Genomic DNA, 27,967 nt, shown 5'->3' with positions numbered 1-27,967 from the left:
GGACCGAGATATTTCAAACCAGTTCAGTTGTGGAGGCCTGTAGTGGAAAGACCCATTGTCTTCCTCTCCTGTATCCACAAACAGTTGAGGGGTCATCCAGCCACCAAACAAGCTGAGTCACGGAGTCTCTCCTATGCGGAAAGTGCCAGCTGAACCAGACCGGCCGCTGTTGGGCTGTGGTGTAACATACCCACCGGAGAAAAGGCCAGGATGCACCAGCTCTTGCTACCGAGGACCTCAGCTGAACCTGAAACAATGTTCCAGATATATAAGAGGAATATTTAATCCCCCAAACTCTCCGCTTCCTTGCAGAAAATCCTGTTCTTCTCAAATCATGAAAGTCATTTGGTCTAGACGTAAGGGAAAAAGACTTGTGTTTTCTATACCTCCACCGCTTCATCACTTCAGAGGACCCACTTATGCATGTTTCCCTATGACCTCATAGTGGTTCTCCTCCATGGTAACCCAGGGCTTGAGACTGAAGCATTGTATGAAACATCCAACAAGAGGGCTGAAGGAGATTTCCACTCTTTGTAATGACGACTGTGCACAGAAAATAATGTTAAATATTAAAAAGAGTGACTCTGCCCACCAAGATCAAGGTAAGAGTGACAAGCTGTAACCCTTCAGTACCATTGTTTAGCAATTCTAGAGCTGCCGCATTATAAAGGGAAGTCTGTGGAAAGGCTCCACCCCCTTTCTTTCAGTTGGTTCAAATGTATAAATTGTATTTGGTGGAGGGAGAGGCTTGGTTTAATGGTTAGATCACAGAACCTGGTATTGAGTTCAAACTGTCCTTTTCCCCCCGCTCACTTGGAAAATTCCCTTTGTGCCAAAGTCCATTCAGCCATAATCAGGTGATCATAGCATCAGTTTTTGTTCTTTGTCCCTTTGAAAATTTCCTGCTGCTCTTTTGCTGAAATCGTATGTGCAATGTTATACACACTTCTGTATGAGCTCAATAATGCTCCTTGTGACAAGTCATTTCACCCTCCATTGCCTCAGGTATAAACTTGGATTGTGAGCCCTCTATAGTTAGTTCCTTGAATGTAACACACTGTGAGCTACCAATGAAAAGGCATGAGCTAAACGTAAATAAATAAAAATCTCGTCTCTCAGGCAGGAAGAGGGACCTCCACAGACAACATCCTGTGCTGGACATTCTTCCTGTGGGCTCATTACCTGGGATATCATTGGCTGTTTGTACTTATCTCGCATATAAATGTGCCTCAAGAGCACTTTATGTATGAAAGAATGGTCTCGCTTAATTACTGGAACTGTGTAACATGCACTAGCCAGTTACACTTCAAAACCATGTGCACAACAAATTTACAAGCAGGCAGATGGAATATGGCCATGCTAAAAACGGGGTGTCCAAACTGGGTGCCCACTTTCCTAATGCTTGCCCGTCCATCTCTCCTGGGCGCATGATGCAATATGCAAATGAAAAGCTATGTTAAAAAGGACACACTAGGTGAAATTGTGTGACCCTAGCGCAACCTTGGCATCGGGTGCCCAGGAGACGTCCTTTTTTGGAACTCACATACAGCCATGGGTTAGGAAAACAGATGCTGGTAAATTGAGCATCCGTTTACCTAAACTGACCGCCCTCAAGACTTTTTTTTTTCATGTTGCTGTTTTCTGTGGTTCCTCCTATTTAGTAGTGCAACAATATTAAGTCGGAGGAACCAAAGAAAAGCAGTATTTTCTGCTTTTCTGTTGATGGCTTGGGGCGCCTCAAGACGCCAGCTCCGGAGCTAGCATTAATTTTTGAGGGTTTAAATGTGAGCATTGGGAAAAAGGTGACTTTTTTAAAAATTTAGAACAATTTTATTATTTTCAACCAAAAAACAATACAGAGAATGCTGAACTCTGATACACTCTCCGTGAAATGTTCCCCTTATGAACCCCTTCTCAGTTCTCCAACCTCATCCCTAGATAGCACAGAAACCCACCAAGAAAGCCCCCATCCCCCCTACCCCTTCCTGAGCCATATATATTTTTTAAAGCGTTCCATTTGTGTTCAAGGTCGTGTCCCATAAGCGTGTTGATGCAAGAGTGTCCGTCCAAATTTAGTTCACTCATTGAGGATCAAACTGCGTGAGTGATGTGGGAGAGTCAGTATATACGGATCCCAGACCCTCATGAACAGCTTCTTGTTGCGTGGAGATTGTCTTGCATCCGGTGTAAGCAGTTACGCCACGTCCAGTAAGATAGAGGGGTAATGTCCCTCCAGTTCAACAAAATGACCTTTTTGGCCATCAAACAAGCTTTACGAATAAGCAACCGAGCCCCCATTTCCCTCACCCGTAAGGGAGAAATGCAGCCTACTTTTTTTTTTTTTTTATAATTGTGGGTACTAGGTAATAGCCTCATCAACATGGCATTTACGTGTGATGAGTTCTATTAGCTACGCACAGGTTTGGACAAGTGTTTTGGATGCACTAATCCCATTATTGCATTGGGAATTATTCTAGTGTGTCCAAAATGCGCATCTAACCGAGTGTCAAGCTGTGCGCTAGACTGAGCGCACTATATTACATTGGCCCCTTTGTTAGAGAACAGTCTCAAAGCACATTAGCAATCTATCTGCCTTTTTGCTCTGTTTAAATTCACAAGGATGGCTGAATGGGAGATTAGAAGGAGAAGATATCATTGAATTAGATGGAAAAAAAAAATAGGTTAAAAATCATATTTTTAGATGTATACAAATCCCCCCCCCCCCCCCCACACTACCACCACCAAACAAAACCGTAATATGTATTAAGGTCAATTTTCAAAGCCTTTGCCCCCTGTTAATCGGCTGCCTGAAAATGCCCTCACTTGCAGCTAAAAGTCTGTGCCTTTTATTTTTTGCTGTGCTGAGGCAGCATTCCCAGAGATGGGTTTAGGGTGGGGGAGGAGAAGCCCATGGGTAGACAGCATTTTCAAATTTACTTTTTCAGCAAAAATTTACCCACAGAAAAAGCAGGTGCCAGTGAGCACGTGGATTCAGCACCCATGGCAAGTGAAAATGTGAAAGCCCACGTTATTTTTGCTTTGAAAACTGGTGTGCATAGCCTTTATCCCAACGGGGACAGTTTGGTTTGAAGGGGAAGGAAAACAGTGTGTGGATGTGGGATTTTTAAAAGTACAAGTGCTGTTTTTCTCACTGCCCTCCTCCTCCTCAGCTGCTCACACAGCAGCGGGTGCAAGGAATGTGGGCGCTTTTAGCAACAGAAAGATCTGGGTAGTCTCTCTTTCAAAACTGGCTACTCCATATACTGGATAAAAGCACCTATGGCATTTTGTAACTACACAGGCTATTTGAAAATTGCCTTCGCCAAGTATATCAGGTGCCTCCATCTGGCACATTATGGGGCAGATCTTAAAACATACGTGCAGGTCTAGATTTGTTTGCGCAACCCGGCGCGAACAAATCTACGCCCGATTTTATAACATGCGTGCGCTGCCGCGCGCATGTTATAAAATCCGGGGTCGGCGAGCGCAAGGGGGTGCACACATGTGCACCTTGCGCGCGCCAAGCCCGAGGGGAGCCCCGATGGCTTTCCCCGTTCCCTTCGGAGTGGCCTTGAAGGGAACTTTTTTTCTGGCCCCCCCGGCTTCCCCTCCCTTCCCCTATCTAACCCACCCCTCTTCCTTAACTAAACCTCCCTTACCTTTGTCGAAAATGTTACGCCTGCCTGAGGCAGGTGTAACTTGCACACGCCGGCTGACTGCTGGCGCGCCATTCCCCGGCCCGGGGGCTGCTTCGGAGGCCTCGGCCACGCCCCCGGAACACCCCTGGGCCAGCACCACGACCATGGCCCTGCCCCGGAACGCCCCCGAATGCCGCGCCGCCCCCGACACGCCCCCAAGCAAAACCCTGGGACTTGCAATATAGGCGCGCCAGCGCCTATATTGCAAGTCCCAGGGTTTACAAGCGCAGGGCTTTTACAAGCGCAGGGCTTTTAAAATTTACCCCTATATAATTAGGCTTTAAATTAAATGGTGGAAGTGGGGTCACACTGTTTTGGTGGGTGGTCTAATACTTTGTAATCTACTTCCTTTGCAGAAGGGTATTCATTCACTGTTTCAGAAAGAAGGTGAAGGCTTTCTGTTTTTCAGCATTTGTTCCAGTAGATAACTGAATCAGGGTGCGCTATTTGTCTTGTTGATCCCACTGCAATGCAATTTGTTTATGTATGTTTGCTTTATTCTGTGAAATGTGGTCTTACTTGTTAATTTCTTTTCCTTGAATCCGTCTACATCAGTCCAGACTAGTTGGTTATCCCTATTTACTGTAATCCGCTTTGAAGTGTCAAAAAGCAGAATATAAATCAATTATGAGTGCACTGCTCTCTTTTCCAAATGTTACAAAAATATTATGAATGCATCAGTCATCTTTACCCTTCATTGATCTCTTTTTAAGGTGCACTCATAGCTAGTTGAGGGACTCTTGCAAAGCCCAGCACACAGCCACTTACATATAGCCTTTGGGTTACAGTATTGTAGAGATTTAAAAATTGTGCTGTCTTTAATTTTAATGCTGAAAACAGTAACAATGAGTTCTCTGAAAAAGGTTAATTGCAATTACAATATAGTAATACCAAAACAGCACTAACTGCCAGTATTCATAGTATCAACCCTATCTATGTAAAGACAACACTGCATTTATTAAGACTAGGCCCTAAAACACCAGTACACCTCCTATTAGGAAAATAGAACAAATTACATGCTAGGAAAGTGATTCTCAACCTAGAACTTGGGACACACCTAGCCAGTTAGGTTTTCAGGATAATCACAACAAATATGCATGAGATAGTTTTGCATACAATGGAGGGAGTGCATGCAAATTTCTTTCATGCATATTCATTGTGGATATCCTGAAAACCTGACTGGTTAGGTATGTCCCAAGGACTGGATTGAGAACCTCTGTGCTTAAAGCATAGCTTGTCTTAGTCTCGCATGCAGAACACAGACTAACCTCAAACACAGACTAAAGAGTCCATAAAAATATAAAACTACAAGCCAGACTCTGGTATGCAGCACAACAGTGGAAAAACAGAAACATCATTGCAAATAAAATAAACAACAAAATCAAGAAATATTTGCTGCCTCCTGTTGTATATGTCATAAAAATGTATAAATAGTTAAAAAAAAATCAAGAAATATAAAACATAATAATAATAATAATAGAATATTTCTAAATAGCTGACAAAAAGAATATCCAATAAATAAAAACATAAAATTCTTTAAAAATTTCCCAAACACCAATAAACTATTTAAAAATAGCAGGTAATAAATAACTACCAATAATGAAAACAAATAAGGATTAAAAAATTCCCCGCTCTTCATACTTGTGAACTTTTGATTTCCAGCCACTCTGAGATTGTCATGGATTAGTGTGGAGAGAAGGAAGGAGTGAACACTAACTTTCTGCTCTCACATACAGACACATGCTCTCACACACACATGCGCTCTCTCCCATATGTGCTCTCAAATACACATATATGCACTCCTTCGCACTGCTTTCTCTTTTCCTGGATAATACTGGCAACTGCTTGGGCCCGCACAGTGTGTTTCTCTCTCTCTCTCTTACACACACAGACACACACACACACTCCTTTGCATACTTTCCCTGGAACATACAGACAGGCAACAGCAGCTTCCTCCTTTGCCCATGCAGCATCTCTCTCACATACGTACATACCCAGGGTCTGTCTGTCTGTCTCTCTCACACACACACAATTTACATACAGACATGCTCTGTTGCACACACACATGCTTTTTCTCACGTGCATGTACACACACATGCTCTGGCTTTCAAACACACACACTCATATGCATAGACAATCAGGGCCGGTGCGTTCATTAGGCGAACTTAGGCGGTCGCCTATGGCACTAACCCTTGGGGGGGGTGCCGAAGAGCGGCCAGGTGGTGCCGCGAGCGGAGCTGCTTGCAGCAAAGAGGAGTAGAGATTCATCAGGCTGCGAGCAGTGTGCACTGCTCGTGGCCCCGAAAAGCATACAGTGGGCGGCGGGAATGAGGTAGGAGGAGTCAGGCTTGAGACCGGTGGGGGCAACGCGAACACCAGGGGGTGGGCGGGCATAAGGCAGAAGTCGCCTAGGGCACCCACTACCCTTGCACCGGCCCTGTATACAATGCTCTCTGTCTCTCACATACACATGCTGTCTCCGATAGCATACACGCATACACGCTGTCTCTCACAGAATGTGCAAGGTGCAGGCAGCAACAGCCGTCTTTCTTCAGCCGCAGGCCTCTGCTAATGCAGTAGTCTTCTCTTTGCGTCGCCTTGCCCCATCGACACTGCAGGCTTTTACTTTCCTTGCTCGGGTGGGCTGACACTGATATTGCTTCCTCTTTCCACGAGGGCCTGGCAGATACCGATGCTGTTTCCTCTACCCACAAGGGCCTGGCTGATGCTGCTGCAGCCTTGAAGTAGGGGCGTCGTTAGCACCAGTGAAAGGTGCAACTGAGATTTTAGGCACTGATGTTTGGACTGGGGCATGGGCCACATTTGCCCGCTGCTAATAATGCCCCTGAATAGTAGGGATAGAGGAAACTCCCTTATTTGTCCTGCTTAGATAGAAAAGTCTGTTCCACAGGAACTGTATCCCATGCAGTGCCACAGGGAAAATAAATAGCAGACACAGCAGCCTTGGGTGCACCTCAAAGGCAAAATTGACAATTTCTGCCAAGGATATCAGTGCAGGCCCTGATTTCCTAGGAGGGTCCTGGATTAGTGTAACAGGACTGAAGCTAAGGAAATTAATAGCTAAGACCAAATTTCACTTTCCTTTTCATCCTGCTTCACCAATCCAGAACGGGATGGGGCTGCTCAGAGAATGCCTGTCCCAAAGCAATATCTCCCTTGTCTTGTCATCTAGTCCATAGCCTTACAGATGTCCTCTGGAGCGGGCGTTGTAGACTTTGCTTTAAGGGAAGCCCAAGCCCTTGTAGAATGTGCAGGAAGCACCCTTGGAACCTGTTGATCCTTCAACAAAGGCTAAGGGGATCATCTGTTTGATTTATAAGGACAAAGAAGATTCTGAAGCTAGGTAGGAAGGAAGGACTTGTGTGCCGGGAGGACCCTTGAGCAGAACGCCGCTCGCGTTGGTGCCAGAGGGAGAGGCCTTACCCTTTGGAGGCCCTGGCGTCATCGGGAGGCGCCCGGAACACCTACAAATCCAGGGCCCTGCGGCACGCAGCTGCACGCCAAAGGGATGCGCCCCTGGTTGAGAAATGGGGAAGAAAAGAAAATTGAAAACCTGGACTTCCTTTCCCATACCCTCCCTATCAGCATGGCATGGGCCGATGGATGACCACGTTGTACGCATGGGTGAGTCATCCATGAGGAACTGCACAGGGGTTAAGTCACCCTCTGGGATATCACTGAGTCCTGGGCCCTCTCAACCACCCCTTCAACCTGTAGCATCACAATTGGACGATCTAACTTTGGCTAGGGCGAGTATGGACACACCAAGAGTAAACCCTCTTTCCTCTTTGGGGGAAGGGAGCTCCAGGGTGGAGAAGCACTCGGGACCAACCTCTACATTGTCAGTGGTAAAGGAAAGTATTTCATCTGTGATACCACTTCCCTCGATAATACCCTCTATGAGTGAATTAGTTGAGGGAATTATAGAGCCAGAAAATGTTATACTTCTAGATGTATGGAGATTGGTTGCTAAGGTTGACAAAAAGATGACTAGTTCAATGTCTCAGATCTATTCTTTTTCAAGTGAAACAAGAGCTAAGTTTGAAGAGCAGGATATTAGGATAAATAATGTGGAGACCTCTATTTCTGTATTTAACGCCCAGTTTGCTCCTTGGCAAGTTGCCTGTACATCCAATCTTTTTCTTCATAATCAGATTGAGGCATTGGAAAATGAAATGAGATCATGTAACTTGTGTTTCTTAAATTTTCCTATCTCTAGGTTACTTTCATCTATCTAGAGATTTATTTAGGAAATATATTTGTGAAGTGTTATCTTTTGAAGAAGATAAGATTCCAGTTCTATCAAAAATGTATTACCTTCCTAATAAGAAAACAATCACTGTTCAGGAAGGGGGGATGGATGTTTTAGAGAGTCCTGGCATCTCTACATTTCTTGAAGATTCTATTGATAATGTCTTAACTAGAGCTACTTTGCTGGTATCGATTTCATTGAAACAAGATAAAGATTTTTTTTTTTAATATTTTCAGAACAAACAATTGGCTTTTTGTGAACAAAATATCCATATCCTTCCGGATGTTTCCAGAGCTACCCAAGAACAGTGGAATCATTTTCTTTCTTATAAACAAAGAGCTCTAGATATAGGTGCCAGTTTCTTTCTTAAATTTCCATGCAAGTGTTTAATAACATATCAGAATAATAAATTTGTGTTCCTGGATCCATTACAGTTAGATCATTATCTAAGGAACAAGACTTAGCGATTAATTACTGTTTAATTAGTTAGAGGGGTTAAATGTGGCTGTAAATAAGCTAACAGACACTAATAAACAGGTCCTTTCTCCCTCACCTCTAGATGTGGGTTAAGTATATTGAAATTTATGGATATGTGGATAATTCCATGTTTACGGTATGTGAAATTTCTTTTATTCCTGGATGATTTCATTGTAAAAAATATTATAATTTAATAAATAATAAATTAAAAAAAAAAAAGAAGAAGATTCTGAAGCTGCCTCACCCCATGAGATCCAAAGGACTATTGGTTAGCTGAAATGGATAAGATCTTTCTTAGATACCAAAGGAAAGTTAAATACAACTTTAATAAGGGAAGAGATTACCCTTATCATCACATTCCTCTTTACGGGACATTGGATGAGATATTGCCTGGTTAACTAAAGGACAAAATGACCTGGATATAGAGGATGGGTCTTGTTAAAAGAGACCAACTCTGTGGAAAGACTAGAAGGAATTACTGTCAATTAGTGACTCCCTCACTCCTGCTCCCTAGTTGTCACACAACAGCTGACACTCAGTTCCAACTCAGCAAGTAGACATCATATTTGGTTTACTGTGAAAGGTAAAAATGGTTGGGTACAGATAGCCTTTGACTCATGACACAAGGGAGGGGGATGAAGAAAGTCATCATCACACAAGACTAACTTCCCCTTACCACCACACAAGCTCTACATGTACACAATATATTGTGTTGGGCAGCTAGTAACTGTCCATCTTATAATCAGGCCCATGTAAGCAGGCGTTAACTAAGAGTATGCAGTGTGAAGAAGGCAACAAGAGGCAATACTGAAGGTCCTCAGTAATAAACTTCTTCTTTACCTTTTGCTATCTTCCTTAGGAGCATATACTGACCGTTTAGTTGTATGGCCTAGCCCATATGGTCTTGCCTGCTAGATAAGTGGCTACTTGGAATGTGCCAGGGCATTCTAGCATTCAAGTTCATGTGGAGGGCAAACCTTGAACCTAGTGAACCCCGTACACAAAAAAACCCCACAATGAAAGGAGCCAACCAGCAAGTGTATTTTTCAAACCAGTGACCATTTTATTAGGGAAGACATGTAGGCCACTGTTTGAAATCGAGTCAATGTCTTAGGTAATCACAATCTGCAAGGACAAGATAGCAAACACAAAACATTGTACCACAGCACATTCTGTGTAGACCTTGTACATACATTGTTTGAAATGGCATCATTACATATACAGACTTAACATCTTATCCTTTTAGCACAATCATGATTACAACAAAGACCATAGAAAGCCAAAGTGGCACCCACAATAGCTACAGTACAGTTCTAATATTGGAGCAGATAGCAGCCCTGCTGTGTGATGGCTAGGAAAAGGCCCCAGACAGTCCATGTTGAAAGAGTGCACTCAAGGGGACAGCCTAATGGGCAAGGCAGCAGAATTCAAGTGAAAGCAGCAGGACCAGGACCAAAGAGCACAGCATGGAGGCAGCAGTAGCATGAGCTGAGCCATGAGAAGAGGCAGTAGCTGGACTGTCATTGGAGGCTGCATCAAGGAAGATGGAATACAGGCAGAGCATTGAGGAGGGCTTTAGAGTTAGGCTTTAGGACCACAATGGCTGAAAGTAGACCATCCCTTCTGCTTGCTGGCACAGAAACTCTGTATGGAGGATGGGCACAGCAGGCTTCTTCCACCTAGCTGGCACAGGAACTCTACAGGGCCCACTCAGGAATGTTGGTACAACTCTTATTTGCCATTCGATGCCACAACCTTGGATCCTTTATGGTCCCTTGCCCTGTCAAGGCTTGCCACTTGGGGAGGGGACATCTCTTTTGGGAGCCTGCCCCTTGGGCATCTGTCAGTTTGGGGACTGTTGCGGGGTGTGGACTCTAGTGATGCTGGGGAAGTCTCTGATGGCTGCTCAGGCATCCTTTGCAGGATCTGCGTCAGCACATTTGTCATATTATTCACTGCTGCGGCCAGCGTCGTAACATTCTGTGTATTTGCAACTGTTTGATCTTGCAGGATCTGGTTCTGCCTTGACAGCCCATCTGAGGTGCACTAACTCTGCCCGTATTTGTTGGAGGTGTTCCTCATGCCTTCTTTCGAGCTGGTCCAGCTACTCGTGCATGGACTCCTCTCTGTTAGTGGCAGGAGATGTTGTTGGTGCTGGTGCTGGGATGGTGGTGTGGAGTGCAGGAATTTGGGTCTCCAAATGTGGCATGACGGGGCTTCTGGGCAGCTCCTGCCCAGGGCGTGGTGCTTTAGGCTAGCACTGTGGTGTGTTGGCTTGAGGTTGTGACAAGTCTATAGGCTCCCACTCAAGGCTCTGTTCCTCCATGAAGCCAAAGAGGTTGAGGGACACATTGAGTGGGGTTGGTGAACCCAGGGGTTGTAGCATCACCTGGGTGTGGGCATCCATCAGTAAGGGCCGGTGCAAAAGGGATGCTGCACTGCTGGTCCATGGGCCTTCTTGGGTGGGACTGGCTCCTTTGTGGGCGAGAGCTGTGGAAACAAAAAACTTAAGACATAAGCACTAATGGCAGCAAGCGTCCTTTTTTCATTTGGCATCAGAGGTGCACTTTGCTTCTTAGCATTGTGAGCATCTTATTCCAAATGATGTATACACCTGTTGCTGCTTGCCCATTTATAAGTGAAATTAATTTACTGGCTGCGGCTCGGGTGGTGTCCAGCTGCTCAGCCATGCCCTTGAAGACATCCTGTCCCAGCCTTTGCATGAGGCACTCCTTCATGGGGGTCAAGACAATGGGATGAGGGGCTCCTCCTCTGGTCCACCTTAATATTTATTTCTGGCCACCACCTTGGCTTTCAGCTGCGCCTTCATGTCCCGATACCCATGGGCCACCTGCTCACTGGTTCATTATACTCCATTTGGCCTGTAGATGCCCTGGGCTTTGTTTTGCCAGATCTGGCTCTTGGCTGCCCAGTTGCCAAACAGCATGGCATAATGGTCCAGGACCCCCCCCCCCCCTCATTATCCTGGATGCTGAACGTGATAGGCCTAAGATGAGGGTATTCTGTTGCCTGGCTGCCAGAAGGGGGTGCCATTTCCGCTTCTGGAGATGTGTCCTCTCTTTCCTCACTCTCTCCACTCCCCTCCCTTCCTCCCCCTTTACTGCCCCTACCCTGCCAATTCCTTTACCCTCTGCCCATCCCTAACCTGATGTCCTCCTCCCTCCATCCTCACCTGCCTATCCCCTTTCCGTCTCCTCCTATCCCTTCCCTCCTGCCCCCATCTTCCTGCATCCTCTGCTCCTGCCTTCCTCTCTCCCTACATCTCACGTTCCATCCTCCTTACCACAAACACCACCACTCCTCACTCCACCACCCCCAGTTCTCCACACCAAAAGAGACAGATTAGACTAACAAAAACTTTCACTCCAACAAAGAAGACAAGAGAAAACAAGACAACTCACTCAGTAATCACTCTAAAGAACTTTCAACTAGCCACCATCACTATCTACCTACCTCCTCTCTCCAAACTCCTGCCACACCCTCAAAGAGGCAGCTGCAGGAAGCCAGAATAAACTGAAAAAATAACGCACCACCCACTAATTTATGCTAGCCACGTAAAATGACATGGCACACGCTGAAGTGATGCATTGACACAATACGCCGACAACGCCGCGTACATTATTTATTTTAAATCTTTTCAATAGACTTTTGGTTGTTTGCATCCATGCTGTTGTAGCAGAGCAGCAGTTGGTGTAATCTAATTTTGTTAGTTTTTCTTCTAAATTGCCTTTCAGGGTTTCTAAGTTATAAGGTGGGTGACATTTTCTTATGCGAAGCGGCAAGCTGAAAAATTCTTAACCACGCCCCACCTTTTTTATTTTTTAGCGCAAGCGCTATTTTCGCTAAATTTATAGCAATTTGATGAATTGCTATATAACAGCCAACCTCAACCAGCACCCAGCCAACCTGCACCCAGCCATCCTAAAACATCTTTCAACCAGCACCAAACCTGCAAACTATAGCACCCATCCAACTCTTATCCAACCACTACCAGCATTCATACAGCCATTCCCCTGGTATCTATAACAAGCCTTCACGCAACAGACAATGCTCTACCGCCCACACACCTACAAATCTCTGATCCCAATCATGATTTCCCCTACCACTCAGTTTCTAGGTCTCACCTTATTTACCATCTTTCTATTCAACGCACAATCACTTACCAACAAAACTTTAATACTTAACGACTTACTGCTGGACTCAACACCGGATTTTTGCGCCATAACAGAAACATGGCTCAAACCCACTGACATCGCACTTATTAACCAACTACCAACACAGATATATGACTTCTTCTCTATCCCAAGACAAAAAAAAAGAGGCGGGGGTATCTTCCTAGCTGCCAAAAAATCCCTGAGGTTCTCACTCTATCCTATCAACACAAATACCAAATTAGAACTAGGATTATTCAAATCAGAAAATCTCCAAATCCTTCTTGTCTTCGCCCCGCCAGGCCTGCTAGAGTCAGACACCTCTCCTATTCTAGAAACCATAACACTACACCTAAACCTAGACTCCCCAGCAATAATCTTGGGCGACTTCAACTTACATGTTGACAAAGTTCCCCTTTCAACGAACTGCAAAGCCTTCCTCACCGCAATGTCAGCAATGGGTTTCAAACAACAAATCAACAAACCCACTCACAAAGCAGGACACACTCTTGACCTATACTTCACAAACAGTGGCATTTCTCAATCAAATCAACCTGATTGTCAACAAGTCCCATGGTCAGACCACTCCTTAATCTCCACCAGCTTTTCCCTACAACAACCAGATGTTAAGCCTGACTCAAGACCCACTTTTATTTATAGAAAATCATGTAAACCCGAAATCCTCAGCAAACATCTAGCCCTAGAACTACCATCCATCGATGTTTCCACACCTAACTCAGCTCTTCAAACATGGTCCAAAATAACAAAATCAGTAGCAAACACTCTTTGCCCACTGACCTCCAAAAAACACTCTTCAAAGGCATCCAAAAGACAACCCTGGTTTAATGATGAACTGCGAAAGCTCAAGCAACTACTCAGGCAGAAAGAAAGAAAATGGCGCAAAGCCCCTTCACAGGCCTCACTCTCAGACTACAAACGCACGCTCCACCAATACAAAAGCAGTACACAAAAAACAAAAAGAGACTACTACGCCCGTCAGGTTCATCACCTTATCTTTGACTCTAAAGCTCTATTCGCCTTCGTTTCCAATCTCACTAAACCTATCACTCCAGATAAACCTCCCGAACTCGCTCAGACCAAAGCAGACGAACTGGCTCTTCATTTCAGTAAAAAAATCTCTGACCTCTTCAATCAGTTGTCACTAACCACTAGTTCGCAAGATAATACATACCATCTCCCAAACAAAAATATCCAACTCAACGCATTTGAACACATCACGATCTCAGAGTTACAATCAGTGCTCAAGAAAATGAAACCTTCATCACACCCTTTTGATCAAATTCCTTCCAAAATGCTACTTCTCATTCCTGATACTATATCAAAATCCCTTGCTGAAATTATAAACTGTTCCTTGACCCAGGGTATCTACCCAGATGAACTAAAATCAGCTTCAATTAAACCCCTACTAAAAAAACCGAATCTAAATCCAAATGATCCCAACAACTTCCGCCCCATTTCTAACCTTCCATTCATAGCTAAAATAATGGAAAAATTGGTGAACACTCAACTTTCCAACTACTTGGAAGACCACAACATTCTGTCTCCAAACCAATATGGTTTTAGAAAAGCGGCTAGCACAGAAACTCTACTTCTTTCTCTCTCAGACTTCCTCCTCTCCGGAATCGATAAAGGCAAAGCATTTTTACTAATCCTCCTAGACTTCTCGGCGGCCTTCGACACCGTCAACCATTACCTTCTTCTAAAACAGCTGGCAAATATTGGGGTGACAGGTACTGCACTAACATGGTTCAAAACCTTCCTGGAAAACAGAAGATATAGGGTCAAAATTCACAATTCAGAATCCCAATATCACCCCTCCACCAGAGGGGTGCCACAAGGTTCATCGCTTTCACCTACTCTATTTAATATATACCTTCTACCACTTTGTCAACTACTCACAAAATTAAGCCTGAAACACTTCCTCTTCGCTGACGACGTACAAATTGTGATCCCTATAAAAGAATCAATCTCGAAATCAATGGAATATTGGGACAGCTGCTTATTAGAAATCAAACACCTCCTAAACAGCCTAAACTTAGTCCTTAATGCGTCGAAAACGGAATATCTCCTAATAGCTCCTGAAAACAACACTCTTTCAAAGCCACCAACCCTCCTTCAAACCACCCATGTAAGAGATCTAGGAGCCATCTTAGATAACCGTCTCAACCTCAAACCATTCATTAACCGAACTACCAAAGACTGCTTCCACAAATTACATATTCTGAAAAGAATAAAACCTCTATTCCACGCACATGACTTTAGATCAATCCTGCAAGCAATAATCTTCTCCAAATTAGATTATTGCAATTCTCTACTACTAGGCCTCCCAGCTTCCTACACCAAGCCTCTGCAGATGGTCCAGAACACAGCAGCCAGAATCCTTACAAACTCCAGGAAAATCGAACACATCTCTCCCATCCTCAAAGACCTTCATTGGTTACCGATCCACTTCAGAATTATTTATAAAACCATCATGATGATCTACAAGAACATCCACCAATACACTCAACTCGACCTACAAATCCCTTTTAAAAAACACACATCCGCCAGACCCATCAGGGAACACTACAAAGAATCACTTCAGGTTCCACATGCTAAAACCTTCCAACATAAATCCTACAGTTCTAGAGCTCTCTCATCAGCAGGTCCAACCCTTTGGAACTCTATCCCACCGGACTTAAGACAAGAACCATGCGTTCATACTTTCAGGAAAAGACTAAAAACTTGGCTTTTTAAAAAAGCTTTCCCAGAACTGGATTAAATTCTCCACACTTCAACCCATCAACACATCTTTTGCTTATAACATTATACATATTTATTAATTTGGAAACAGTTGGCTGAAATGTAAATATTCTCTTTTTTAATTCCCTCCCCCTTTCTGGTCCTAGTTATTATTCCCTGTTTTTTGTAACTTTCTCACGTCCTAATTATTGTTTTAATATTTTTTAAGTTTCACACTATATTTAATGTTGAATTGGGAAATGTTTATCACTATGTTACTCCCTGCCTCCACACACATGTTAATTGTAAACCGGGTTGATGTGATTCTTATCATGAAACTCGGTATAATAAAAATAATAAATAATAATAAATAATGAATCTGGGTCCAGGTTTGTACCTGAGGCAATGGAGAGTGAAGCTACTTGCCCAAGGTCACAAGAAGTAGAGGGATTTGAAAGCTGGCTTCCCTGGTTTGCAGCCCGCTATTCTTAACACCAGACCTACTCCTCCACTCCAGTTAAACTCAATAGCTACTGAAATTCACCAGAAATTTAAACAGATAATAATAGAAAAATAAATAACCAGCATAAATTAAGCAATTCAACAAGAGAATTTCAAATGAATATTAGTAAACTTATAGCAGCCTCCAAGCACAATGTCCACAGTAGTTCTCTAAGCACATAAAGATGGAGTAAGGTGTAGTCACTAGCTACTTTTTACGGGGCTGTTCTGAAAACAGTCAATGATTCCCGTGGAGAGAAGTTCCTAGTAAGATTCATATTCTCACAGGCACTTTTTTTTTTAAATGATTTATTGAATTTTTCAAAAAAAAGTTTACAGAACAAAAGTTCAGAAAGTGACAATATAGTTCAGATTTTACATAAGACAACCATTTAAATCAAAGGAACATGTTCCCCCCTCTATACGTCATCTTTATAGGAAATCAGAGAGGCAAGATGTAATTAAGTAGTATTACAGGAAAATCAATAACAATGTATAATCATTAGCTGTTGCGGCCTGGGAGCCGCGGCTCGAGAGTGGACCCTTGAGCCGAACCACCCTGGGTAGAGTAGCTCGGGAGGCGGAGCCACAAGCACAGGAGTTCGCCCGGGAACCAGGAACCCCCCAGGAGGAGCCCGTAGGGTCCTGGAGCCTTGGGACTTAAGAGACACGTAGGGATCTTCACCCGGGAAGTGGGAACCCCCCAGGAGGAGCCCATAGGGTCCCAGAACCTCGGGACTTGGGAGTGCAGCTAAGCTCTTCACCCGGGAACCAGGACCCCCAGGAGGAGCCCGTAGGGTCCCAGTCCCTTGGGACTTTTCTGCACAGTGATAGTCTCTCTGGTAAGGCCCGGGCAAGGGTGAGCACAGAGTCCAGTAGCAAGAGCCAATAGGCCAGGGAGCACAGGGCAAGCGGAAGCAGGATCAGAGTCAGTAATGTCTGGGCTGGGGCTTGCAGGGTGCAAGCTGGGAGCCAGCAGCGAGTAGGCCAGAGCCTGGCAGAGAGTAGAAGGTATCCGGGTCCAAGACAGTCTGGCAGAGGTTCCAGTCCAGGCCTGCAGGAGGCAATGTCCACGAGCGAGGCAGCTGTGGCAGACAGAGGTCGAGTCAGGAACGAGCAGAGGTCGGTGGCTGGCGGCAGGCAGAAGCAGAGTCAGGAACGAGCAGAGGTCGGTGGCTGGCGGCAGGCAGAAGCAGAGTCAGGAACGAGCAGAGGTCGGTAGCTGAGGCAGGACAACGGAAGTGCAACTAAGAACTACTCACGGTAGCGACCCTCATTGCAAGGCAATGAGAGGACTGCGGGACGCTGGTTATATCGGGCTTGGGGCGTGGCATGGTTAGCTCAGGCGGGGACAGGCTTCTGGTGAGCGTACGTCCATAGCGCGCGGGGCGGCAGCGAGACGGCCCAGCAATGGCGGACGCCCAGCATGCTCAGCAGAGCCGCGGAGGCGGCGTTCCCGGCCCCGGAGGTGAGCCCTGAACACAGCTAGCAAGGGGGAAGCGGTGGAGACCGCAACATTAGCTTCAGCATTAACCAGTGTTATTTACTCTTAATACCAATCCTCCCTCAAAGGCTAGTTAGAGTGGGAATCAAGATATACCCATAGCTGTTCAGGTTCCCTAAAAATATATCTAGAATTTTGATATATAACAATGCAATAGCATGGAAATCAGAGCATAACCTTAGCTCCTCTCGCCTGAACTTCTCTCATTGCTAGAAATTTCTTCCTCTTTATTTGGGTAATCTTCGTTATATCGGGAAATATCTTTATCACATAACCATAACATTTTTTAGATTGTGGAAAAAAGTTCTCAGAATCAAGTCTCTATCAGATGAAGTAGCGAACTGAACGAACAACGTAGCTCTCTCTTCCACAACCAGTTCATGAGATTTTTCCAAGATGGACGTCAAATCAAATGATACTTCTCCCTTTTGATCTTGTTCTTGATTTTTCCCCCGTTCAACTTGAGGCAGATAATACATTTTAACAATGGTTGGTATTTCCTGCTCAGGTATTTTTAGAATATTTTGAAGGTAACTCGAAGAGTTCACGGTGAGGGAAATTTAAAATTATTTCTCCTTAGGTGGTTTTCAAGGTTTTCCATCTTTATCATTTGAAAACTTTCAGATTTCATCAAAATTACCTTCAACTTTTTGCATCTCATCGACTTTCTTTTCTAATCCAACCATTTCTGTTTCAATTTTCTCAATTCTTTTTCTGTAATCTGATTTTCATGATACTTTCTTTCACCATTAGGGTCAGAGATGATATCGATTTCTCCATTGATGAAATGGCCTTTAAAATTTCTTGTAAATTCACTTTAGAGGAGTTAAATTTGGAAGCTTCACATACCACATGTATATCTCCTTCCCGCACTCCTTCCTCCGAGGGTTCGACTCCTTCTCCCGCTTGATCTGTGCTTCGATGGCTTGGCTCCTGGAGCCCACTAATCCTGGGCTCACCGAGGGCCATGCACGATCGGCACTCCTCTCTGGATGCCCAACCTCCAAACAAAGCCGATTTTCCTTCCAGGAGAGCTGCTGTAGTCAACTCGGGTTTCAAACTCCCAAGCAGTGGTTCTGGAGTAATTGGTGTGCCAGGGCTTAACGATGTTTCAACGGCCAGGGGGCTCAGCGTCTGCTCTCCGCTGACTCCCCCAATGGCCCCTCCCTCTGGCATAGACTGCACTGATCTGGCAAAGGCTTCTTTAATCCGGGGCTGTTTCAAGGTCAGTATGGGAGTAGAGGTAATTTCTTTGATCTTTGCTTTATGTTTTGTGTGTGGCATGGTGTACCACACAATTGAAAAAGAGGAAAATAAATTCAGGAAAAGTAATCAAAGAAGAAAATATTTGATCTGCTCAGTGTTTGCCGTTCATTCCTCAGTGGCCATCTTGCCCCGGTTGAAACTCACTCACAGGCAATTTAAAAATAACAAACCTCTTCTGGAAAATTGAAAAAAAGGGTGGTGGTGATGGTATAGTAGGGGGGCAGTTAACAGAGTTAGCTGTTGAAACTCAGGAGAATTTTAACTAAAACAAATTATATGCCAGAAGTGAGCAACCTTTCACATATCGGGAGCCACAAAACCAGATTTACAGAGGCAGAGAGCTACTGTGTGTTTCACAAGCTGGGGGGAGGGAGGGGGAAAGGAAGGATGGGGGAGAGGGATTGATGCTCCCTCACCCAGAAGAAAAGGCCAACTCTCTCATAGACACACAGAGTCAGTCTCTCTTGCCACAGAGGCAAAAACATACAGTCACTCTTTCTCAGATACAAGGAAGCACCCATTCTGCTGTTGTGCTGCAGCTCAAGTGCTCACTCAGTGCATGCCCTCCAGACCCAGTACCGTCACATTATGTAAAGTTCTTACTTGCTGCCAGCCCTTCTGCAGCATGTAGCAACCCCTCCCTTTCCCTTTCCTACCTCTTCTCAGCATCCACTCTTTCCACACCAGATCGCCAGATAAATGAGTACTTATCTGGGTAAGTGGCACAGCCTGTCAGGAATGCCTCCCCCTCCTTCCAGAGATAAGATGAGCGTTCAGCCTATGCCAAATGCACACACTTCTTTTTTAAATTCCCGATGCAATAAACTAATGGAATGCTAATGCATCAGGAGTTTTAAAAAAAATTAATCTGGGTGTTAAAATGTGCGCTGAAAACTAGCGCATAGTTTCTTAATACCCAGATTACTGCATTGGCCTATGGGACTGTTGTGAATTTGGGGGAAGGAGAACCATACAAACTTTATCCTCTCTCTCTCACACACACACACACGGTCATACTCTCATACACTCTCTTGCATGCTCTCACACACACACACACACACACACACTTCCTCTCCCCACTCGTATACACTCTCTCTCCCTCACACATAGCCTCTTTCCCTCCATATACATAGCTCTTCTCTCCCTCTCACACATGCCCATGCTCTCACACACACACAGGCTCTCCCCCCGCCATACACACTCAGGCTCTCTCTCTCATACACATGCAGACACATACAAACAGGCTATCTCCCATATTCACGAGGACCAAACTGGGTTTGTGGTGGGCCGCCAGGGGGTGCGGAATGTCCGCCGCCTGTTAGCGGCGTTAAGCTACCAAGTAGACATGGAAGCACTGATCCTGAGCCTAGACGCCGAAAAGGCATTTGACTCTCTGTCCTAGGAGTATGTGTTTTGGATGTTGCAGAAGTATGGTTTTATGGGTATATATCTACAGTGGTTGTGCATTATTTCCAGTAACCCGAACGCCACTATCTTGCTTAATGGTCTGCCTACGGGGACCTTTTCTATACACTGTGGGATCCGCCAAGGTTGCCCCCTTTCACCCTTATTATTCGTGCTGGCCTTGGAGCCTCTGGCTATTTGCCTCAGAAAGGAGCGGACTATTAGTGGGATTAGTGTAGATGGCCACCCACTAAAGACAGCATTGTTTGCTGATGACATCTTACTTTTCATGGGTAGGCCACGCACCAGTATGTCCGCTATTATTACCCTCTTTGACCAATTTCACCTGGTGGCGGGTCTTAAAATTAATTATAATAAATCGAAGGCTATGGCCTTATATGCCAGTCTCCTGGATATGTGGGGTGGACCCTTCCCCTTTAGGTGAGCTCCTGGTAAAATCAAGTATCTCGGGGTCTGGATTCCACATGATTTGAAGCATTTATATGCCTTAAACATTTCCCCCTGTATTGCCCGACTCCAGTCCCAATTGGCTCTTTGGCACCCACTGCCGCTCTCACTGTTCGGGCGGTGCACCCTACTAAAGATGGTGTTGGTCCCTAAAATCCTCTACTTGCTACATATGGTTCCCTGCTGGTTGACAGTGGGTGATGTCAGACGCCTGCACTCTGGTAAACAGCGTTTCCTGTGGCAGGGGCGCCGTGCACGCCTTGCATACACAGTACTGGAGCACACTAGGGAGCAAGGAAGGCTTAACGTACCGGATTTCCGGCTTTATAATGTAACCTGCCAACTCCAGTTTGAGGGCGAATGGCTCACAGGGTCCTATCATTATTGTGATGCAGGGATGTTGACTCGCATGACGGCCCCGAGGTCCCCTTTGAGCCTCCTTCAGGTTAGTGCACGGCAACGCCAAACTGTGCACTACCCCCACGCATTATTATACCCGTGTATAAAGGCCTGGTGATGGGTACGCCGGCTGAGCAACATGTCCGGGGTTAGGTCTCTGCTTCTCCCCTTTGTGTGCAACCCGGAATTTTTGCCTGGCCAAGACAACAGACCTGTATTTCAATCATGGGCAGATAAAGGGGTAATGTTTGCTTTTCATTTGTTTGATCCTGAGTCTCGTCTTTTGCTGGACTTTGCCACTCTGGTGCGCACCTTTCAAGTGCCCATGAAACAGTTTTATGCTTTCCTCCAAGCACGTCACTACTTGCAATCTTTTGCCTGGACAACCACCACACTGGAGGCTGAAATGAAATTTGCAACGACTCTCTTTGATACAGCCTGCTTAGCGAACACTATTACAGGCTGGAAAAAGCTCGGACAGCAGCTTCGTACCATTGACCACACCGCCCGCTTGGCAGCCCGCTGGTCTATAGCTTTGCACTCTACTCTTACTACGCAACAGATCTCAGCTTGTTTTAAGGCTCTTCACAGGACGCTACCTGACCTCGGCCTCCGGGAAGTACAGTTTAAAATCTTGCACTGCCTTTATTATGACGATGTTCGGCGGTGTAGAATGTGGCTGGCTACGTCATCCCTCTGTATTAAGTGCAAGATGGCTCATTGCTATACCGGCTGTTTGACTGCCCCTTGCTGAGACCTTTCTGGGCGACTGTTCTAGAAGTAGTCAGAGTTTGTGTTGGAGTGCCTCGACGCTACGGGCCGTATACTGTTGTCCAGCATATTGCCTAGGCCCCAGCCTGGGAGTCCATCGAAGGCTAAATTTGAACGAGTGGCTATCATGCTGGCCTGTCGGACTATCTTGGCTGTTTGGACGGAGCCGTTGACTGTACCTTCGGTGGCTGCCTGGTTTGGCAGAATGACTTATTTAGCACAACTGGAAAGGTTGGACTTTCTGGCTGGCAGGCGACAACCGGACAGTATCTACTGTGCCTGCTGGGCCAAATGCTTTGATGCATTTCCCAAGACCTTACAAGATGGACTGTGCCTTAATGGATTCACAATGCTCTGGTCTTCCAAGGAAGGGGAGGTGGATGGGTTTGGGGGAGAAAATTGAAAAGTCAGGGGCTGATGGTACTGTGTGCCTTCCTACTCATTTCGGTTTTATGGCTTACATCTTGTGGTCCGAATTGAATTTGCTGCACCACTTTTCCTGTTAATAAAAAGTATTTTGACAAAAAAAAAACCCAAAACAGGCTATCTCCCTCTTTCATACACGTAAGCTCTCACAGATGTGCAGGCTCGTTCTCTCTCTCATAACCACATGCAGGCTCTCTCTGTCTCTCTCACACACACGAGAATTCCCACTCTCTTTTTTGACCACCATGGGATGGGCTCTGCAGCAGCCTATTGCTCCTGTCTTTGGCCTGTCAGACCCCCTGGTCTGGCTCAGGCTACAGGGACTGCTTGGAGAGGGGAGGTGGAGGTCAAGGCAGCTGCATGCAGCAGTCCTCTTCCTTTTCAGTGGCCAATTCAGTATGCTCTCCAGGAACACAAAGACTTTGCTCCATTTAGGCATGATGGACATTTGTGGCAAGAAGAGTAAAAAATATGTATTGTCTTGTTTATTTTGTGATGAGGGGAGACATTCTTTGTCCTCTCTCTTGACGGCTCTTCACTTCCCTCTCCCTTCATTTCTTCAGCACTCTCCCACTTGTGCAACTTCTCATTGTCCCTGCAACTCTCTCCTGTTCTCACTTTGTATTTTTTTTTTATTGGACCAACCATGACATCTTTAGTCTCATACTGGTTCAATAAATTGTTTCACAATTTACAAACAATCCATCTTTTCCAAAATCCAAAACAGCTACCAGAATGAGAAGTTATTACTTACCTGATAATTTCCTTTTCTTTAGGACAGTCAGATGAATCCAGAACAAGCGGGTTATGTATTCCTACCAGCAGATGGAGACTGAGCAAACTGACATCACAATATATACCCCTGCAGTGACATCAGCCTGCCAGTATTCTCTTCAAAAGCAACTGTGGAGAGAGTAGCACAAAACTTGATTAATAACAGATAACCATTGAAGCACTCAGCCAACAAGCAAAAGTGAGCTTAGACAAGAATGTAATAACACTAGTCTAGGGACTGGAGTAACACTTACCAGTAAGCTCTGTAAATGTAGGCACACAGGAGGATCATTATGCAATCATACGGCAGCAAAGGGAGGGAAGCTGGATTTATCTGACTATCCTAAAGAAAAGGAAATTATCAGGTAAGTGGTAATTTCTTATTTCTTAGTGTCCAGTCGGGTGCATCCTACTTGTTCTGGATTCATCTAAGCTACTCCCGAATAGACCAACGAGGCTCTGTGGTGCTGCGGTATCGTTCCGTTTAGGGGGGGGGGGGGGGTTCTGATTTAGAGGCGTTCAGTCATAATCCCACAGTTGGAGGTCTTCTCCCAAATGCAGCGGTGGCTGCAGGTGGATCATCTACAGAAGGGAGTTTCACTATCCCTTCTGGTCTGCCTAGTCCTGACAACTGATGCTTACCTAGGCGGCCAAAAACTAAGTGCACAAAAAACTTAAGCAAACAGTACCACTTGTGCGCATAGGTAAGTGAGTGGCCACTACGTGTTGCTTAACTTGGACGCACAGACTAGAAGGCCCCACTGTGTGCCCAAAAAATGGACGCACAGCGAGACACCTTTGTCGGACTGACAATCCTATAGAGGGCAGCCTTAGAAAGCACGCAAAAGCTGTTGCGGCCTACCACGCTGCACGCAGTGAAAAGCCTCGGAGCGGGTCCTAGCCTAAGGAGGCTGCTCAACCCACAGGCTGCCCGCGTCCCTTGACCTCCCACATTCCTTCTGCTCTGTCAGACTGGCATGCTGAACACAGAGTCTAGGTGAGGAGGAAACACTGTATAACATAAAAACCTCCTGTTAAGTCTCTGTATTTTTTTTTTTTAACTTACTGGAGCTCAGTCGAACTGGCTGAGCAGAAAGACTGTCTCCGGCTGTGGGGGGAAAAAGGCTCATGCCATCTCCGCCGTGCTCAGCTTCCTGCACCCGCTACCTTGCAGCAATTTACAAAAGCTTTATAAAAACATTTTATAAAATTATGTACTTTTCCAGTGATGCCAATAAAAATAATGACATCTCACTAAATAGTGGCATTGTTACTGTTTGACTTGTCTGCTGCATATTTACAATTCAAAGGGAATAAGACTAAGAGAGAAAAGCAAAATGTGACATGTCTGAATGGCTTATACTGAGGTGCAATACCAGTGGGAAACAAGGCTCACTTCAAATTCAGGGTTGGATTTAAATTGCCAGCACCTATAGGTAATGGGGGAGGAGGGATTTGCTGCATCAGCTGTCTAACACCTCTCCTCCCACATGGGGCAATTACTCCCACTGTTCCCCCACCACCACCTCAATGCCACAGCTACAGGCTCCACAATAGAAGCAGCAGCAAGCATAGCACATCCACAAAATTCAGCATGGGGCCTTCTGCAACTCTAGTGCTTTCACTGACCATGTGACATCCCACTTCGCACCCTCGCATGTGTGAGAGCAGGAGGCAGAGTGTCACAAAGCCAGCAAGTGCGTAAATGTTGCAGGAGGCTCCATGCTGAATTTTGTGGATCTGCTTACCACTGCTTCTGCTGGGCCTTCAGCCATGGCAAAGAGGTAGGGCAGTTATCATAAGAGGCAATAGGCCTGGATTTAGGCAATCATTGGTGGCAACAACACTCCGGCACCTATAAAAAAAAAAAAAAAAATAATTAGTGCCAGAGGCAGTTGCCTATGTCCAAAGCTGGGCCTGTCCAGATTAGGGTTTTTTAAAAAAATTTTATAATGAGGTGTTACCCAAAAATCTTGGAAACAGAATATCTATTTAGCTTAATTGCTCAATTATCTTGTTATCTACTATAACACAATTACAGATGGTGGACATAGTCCTTTAAAAATATCACTTTCGATTTACCATGCAAAAAGATGGTACGAAAAGCTCAGAATGGGATTTTTTCTGGGTATTTTGTCCCAGGACATAATGCTAATTGGCTGCACATATACAGTAAAAGCTCCATTATCCAGCTCATTGCCTTCCAGAATGCTCTGTCAAAAGAATTTCATCCAGTCATCACTATCAGTAATGGGGAATTTATTTTATTTATTTATTTAGAGCTTTTCTATACCGGCATTCATGATACAATCACATCATGCTGGTTTACAATTAACAAGGGGTGTAAACGGCTTGAACATTTAACAAGTGAAGAGGAGCAAAAAAAAGTTACAATAAAACAAGGGTGCTAGAACTGGGGGAAGAAGACGACATGCTAGAGTAGCTTAACAGTAGGATGAGCAATTATTTACATAGTGCCGAGGGTCTCTCAATAGTTGTCGTGGTGCTTCAGTTAGGTTTGGGAAAGGCTTGTTCGGGAAATGACAGGAGGGGAGGTGTTGGATTGGGAAGAAGAGTAGTTTTTCTGAAATCTGCTTTCTGCTCTATCCACTCAAGCCTCCTCCCCCTCCCCTCTTGTTCTGTGCAAGGGACAGGGGTGGGAGTAGGAAATAACAGGAAGGGAGGGGCTGGATTAGAGAGCAGAATAGCTCTTCACTGACTTGCTCTGTGTTCTGTTCAAACCTGTCTCACCCTCTCTTCCCTTTCCCTACACTCTGTTGTCTAGACTCTAGAAGAGTGTGCATGCAGGTGATAAACCACTCAGGTAACTCCCAATGTAGACCCTGGTGAGATTAGCCCCCAGGTTAGAGCCCCCGGGCAGAATACCAGTGTGTGTGGTCTATGGCCAGAACAGTGGGGAGGGGCTGGAGTAGGAAGCAAAGGGTTTTCAGATAATCAGCATATTAAAGGACACCACCTTTTCCCCATAGGTACAGAGTTTTTATTGTACCATATTTTGGACTTCAGAATAAATTAACATTCTGCAGTAGCCTGAATGTATAAAATGAGAAATGGACTGTGGCTAATAAGTGATGTTACAAAAGTTATGGAGGATTTTAAGTGAAGAGAGCAGAGAATTGGCAAACAGAAAGAAAATATGTCTTAGCATCCAGTCAGATGAATCCAGAACAAGTGGATTATGCATTCCTACCAGATGTAGACAGAATAAACTGACATCATAGTATATTCATGCCTGCAGTTACATCAGCCTGCCAGTATTCTCTGTCTCCAGCAGATGATGAACATGCATTTCCCCACTGGGGATTGCTTCATTTTAAAATATAGGAGAATTAAGGATAAAATTTGCCCGCTCTCCTGTGATGATACCAAATGGTCCCTCCCCCCATTAAGAATTTCTGAGGTGATTTCCATGCTCCCTTAGAAGTGTGCCTTGGTCCAGTAGCTGGTTTTGCTGGCATTATCTTAGCTGCCAACCGTAAATAAACTACATTTTGTTTTTATCATATATTAAAATGTTATAGAAAAACATGAAAGCAGGAAACATATCTGTAGTTTGATTTCACACACATTGCTTCTGTCTTTCCTAACAGAAGTGATTAGTTTGAACTTCTCCTTTAAACGCCTGTAAACAAAAAGAAAGTTGAGCAATGCTTCCTTGAAGTTTATTTAAAAGAAACCTGTACTCAGTATGCACAATAAAATGTCACATAAATGGTAATTTATGAGGACTGTAGCCATTACACATTAACTTGATAAACTAGTAATATAGTTGCCATGTTAGTCCAGCTGAATGCACCTAAATAAAAAGTTTAACAAAAAAGGCTAACTTAATACATTTCTTGACTAGATTTTGGAAGCAAATATTCCCTTAATTGAGTCAAAGCAACATGAATGGTTAAGGTAGATGTCCAAATATGGTGAAATTTAAATTTAATGGTTAATTTTTTACTGGAGTCCTACCAGACTAATCCAGATAAGTGGGATTATGTTCACTCACCAATAGGTGGGGACAGATAACTTCTTCCCGTTTTCTGTTGTCGGCCTATATATTCTGGTAAAGAGGGGTATTAAGGTAGTAGCCTATTGCCCTAGTTTCCTCTCCCTCTACATTTCTGGCGCCCCCGGTCCCCTCTCTTGAGATGCAGAGTTAGGGTGGGGTATCCTACTCCTTGCTGTTTACCTAAAGTAGCGGTGGCCAAATCCTCCAGTAGCAATTTAAAATACATTCAGCGCTGGGTCTGCAGCTGCCTATTGCACACTCAAGGCCATGCGGTGGCCCCACCACCTCCTCCCATATATGTTTCCTGTTACTATGGAAACCCGTGCAGCGAGGAGAGCCTTGAACGTGCGACGAGCAGCTGCAGACCACACACCAAAATTTTTTTTTTCAAGTTGCTGCCGCTGCCATGAGAGCAGGAGGCCTCCGCTTCAGGTTAAGCGGCTGAGAGGCAGGCCCGGATAGAAACATAGGTGCTGGAGCGTTGCTGTGGTACAGGAGGCAGTTGTCTGTTCCCAAATCCGGGCCCGAAAGAAGGACTTTTCTGAGCGAAGCTTGCAAGGCGAAGGTCTCGTTGTGAATACTACTGCTACTAGTAAAAGTAGTCTCTTTTGTGAGTGAATGGCAGGTGCCCATGACAGTATATTTTGATTAAACGACTTTTATTTTTCGTTTTACCGTACCAATCTCATTAACCCCGTAAAATGCATTTGAATACAACTTCCTCACAATATATCTCCTAGAAGAAAAAAATCCAGTCAACATGCTTTATATCCACAATGGCATTATAAGATATAATGCTCAGATTTCATTACGTCTTTTACTATACATACGCTGTTCGTGCTTCGCCTAAAACGTTAGGTAAGCATAATCCACTAGATGCACCTGTAAAATAATCCTCATTCGCTCAGGAATTAAGCAGGATGCCACTTCCATCTCACCAGCGTTCAACTCCCAGTGTTCATGTAAAACCAGAGCGTCCGTCAGGGTCTCTTATATGGGACTACATTTCCCAGCAGTCTATTCTCTTTGGCCGGCGCCCTCTATGGTTCTTACTTTTGTCCGTCTCGCGCT

The 27,967-nt window shown here is 44.8% G+C and overlaps 1 protein-coding gene and 1 long non-coding RNA gene across 2 annotated transcripts in view; one reads left to right on the top strand and one right to left on the bottom strand.

Annotated features, from left to right (window-relative positions):
* The first annotated feature begins 503 nt into the window (after positions 1-503).
* The window catches only part of DCAF1 (DDB1 and CUL4 associated factor 1), a 466,661-nt gene continuing 439,197 nt past the window's right edge, over positions 504-27,967 (top strand). Inside the window, exon 1 of the mRNA XM_029599550.1 lies at positions 504-602. The gene's annotated coding sequence lies outside the window, so the exon portion shown is untranslated. The remainder of the gene's footprint in view (positions 603-27,967) is intronic.
* Positions 9,489-27,958, bottom strand: LOC115090449. The gene is made up of 2 exons (XR_003856398.1): positions 27,727-27,958; positions 9,489-10,938 (listed from the first exon to the last, which is right to left on the bottom strand). It is a non-coding gene; the product is annotated as an uncharacterized LOC115090449 (long non-coding RNA).

The sequence above is a fragment of the Rhinatrema bivittatum genome, chromosome 4 (genome assembly GCF_901001135.1).
Source record: "Rhinatrema bivittatum chromosome 4, aRhiBiv1.1, whole genome shotgun sequence".
In the NCBI taxonomy this organism is placed as follows: domain Eukaryota; kingdom Metazoa; phylum Chordata; class Amphibia; order Gymnophiona; family Rhinatrematidae; genus Rhinatrema; species Rhinatrema bivittatum.
The sequence above is the reverse complement of the archived record's forward strand: the minus strand, read 5'-3'. Positions and strand labels throughout refer to the sequence as shown.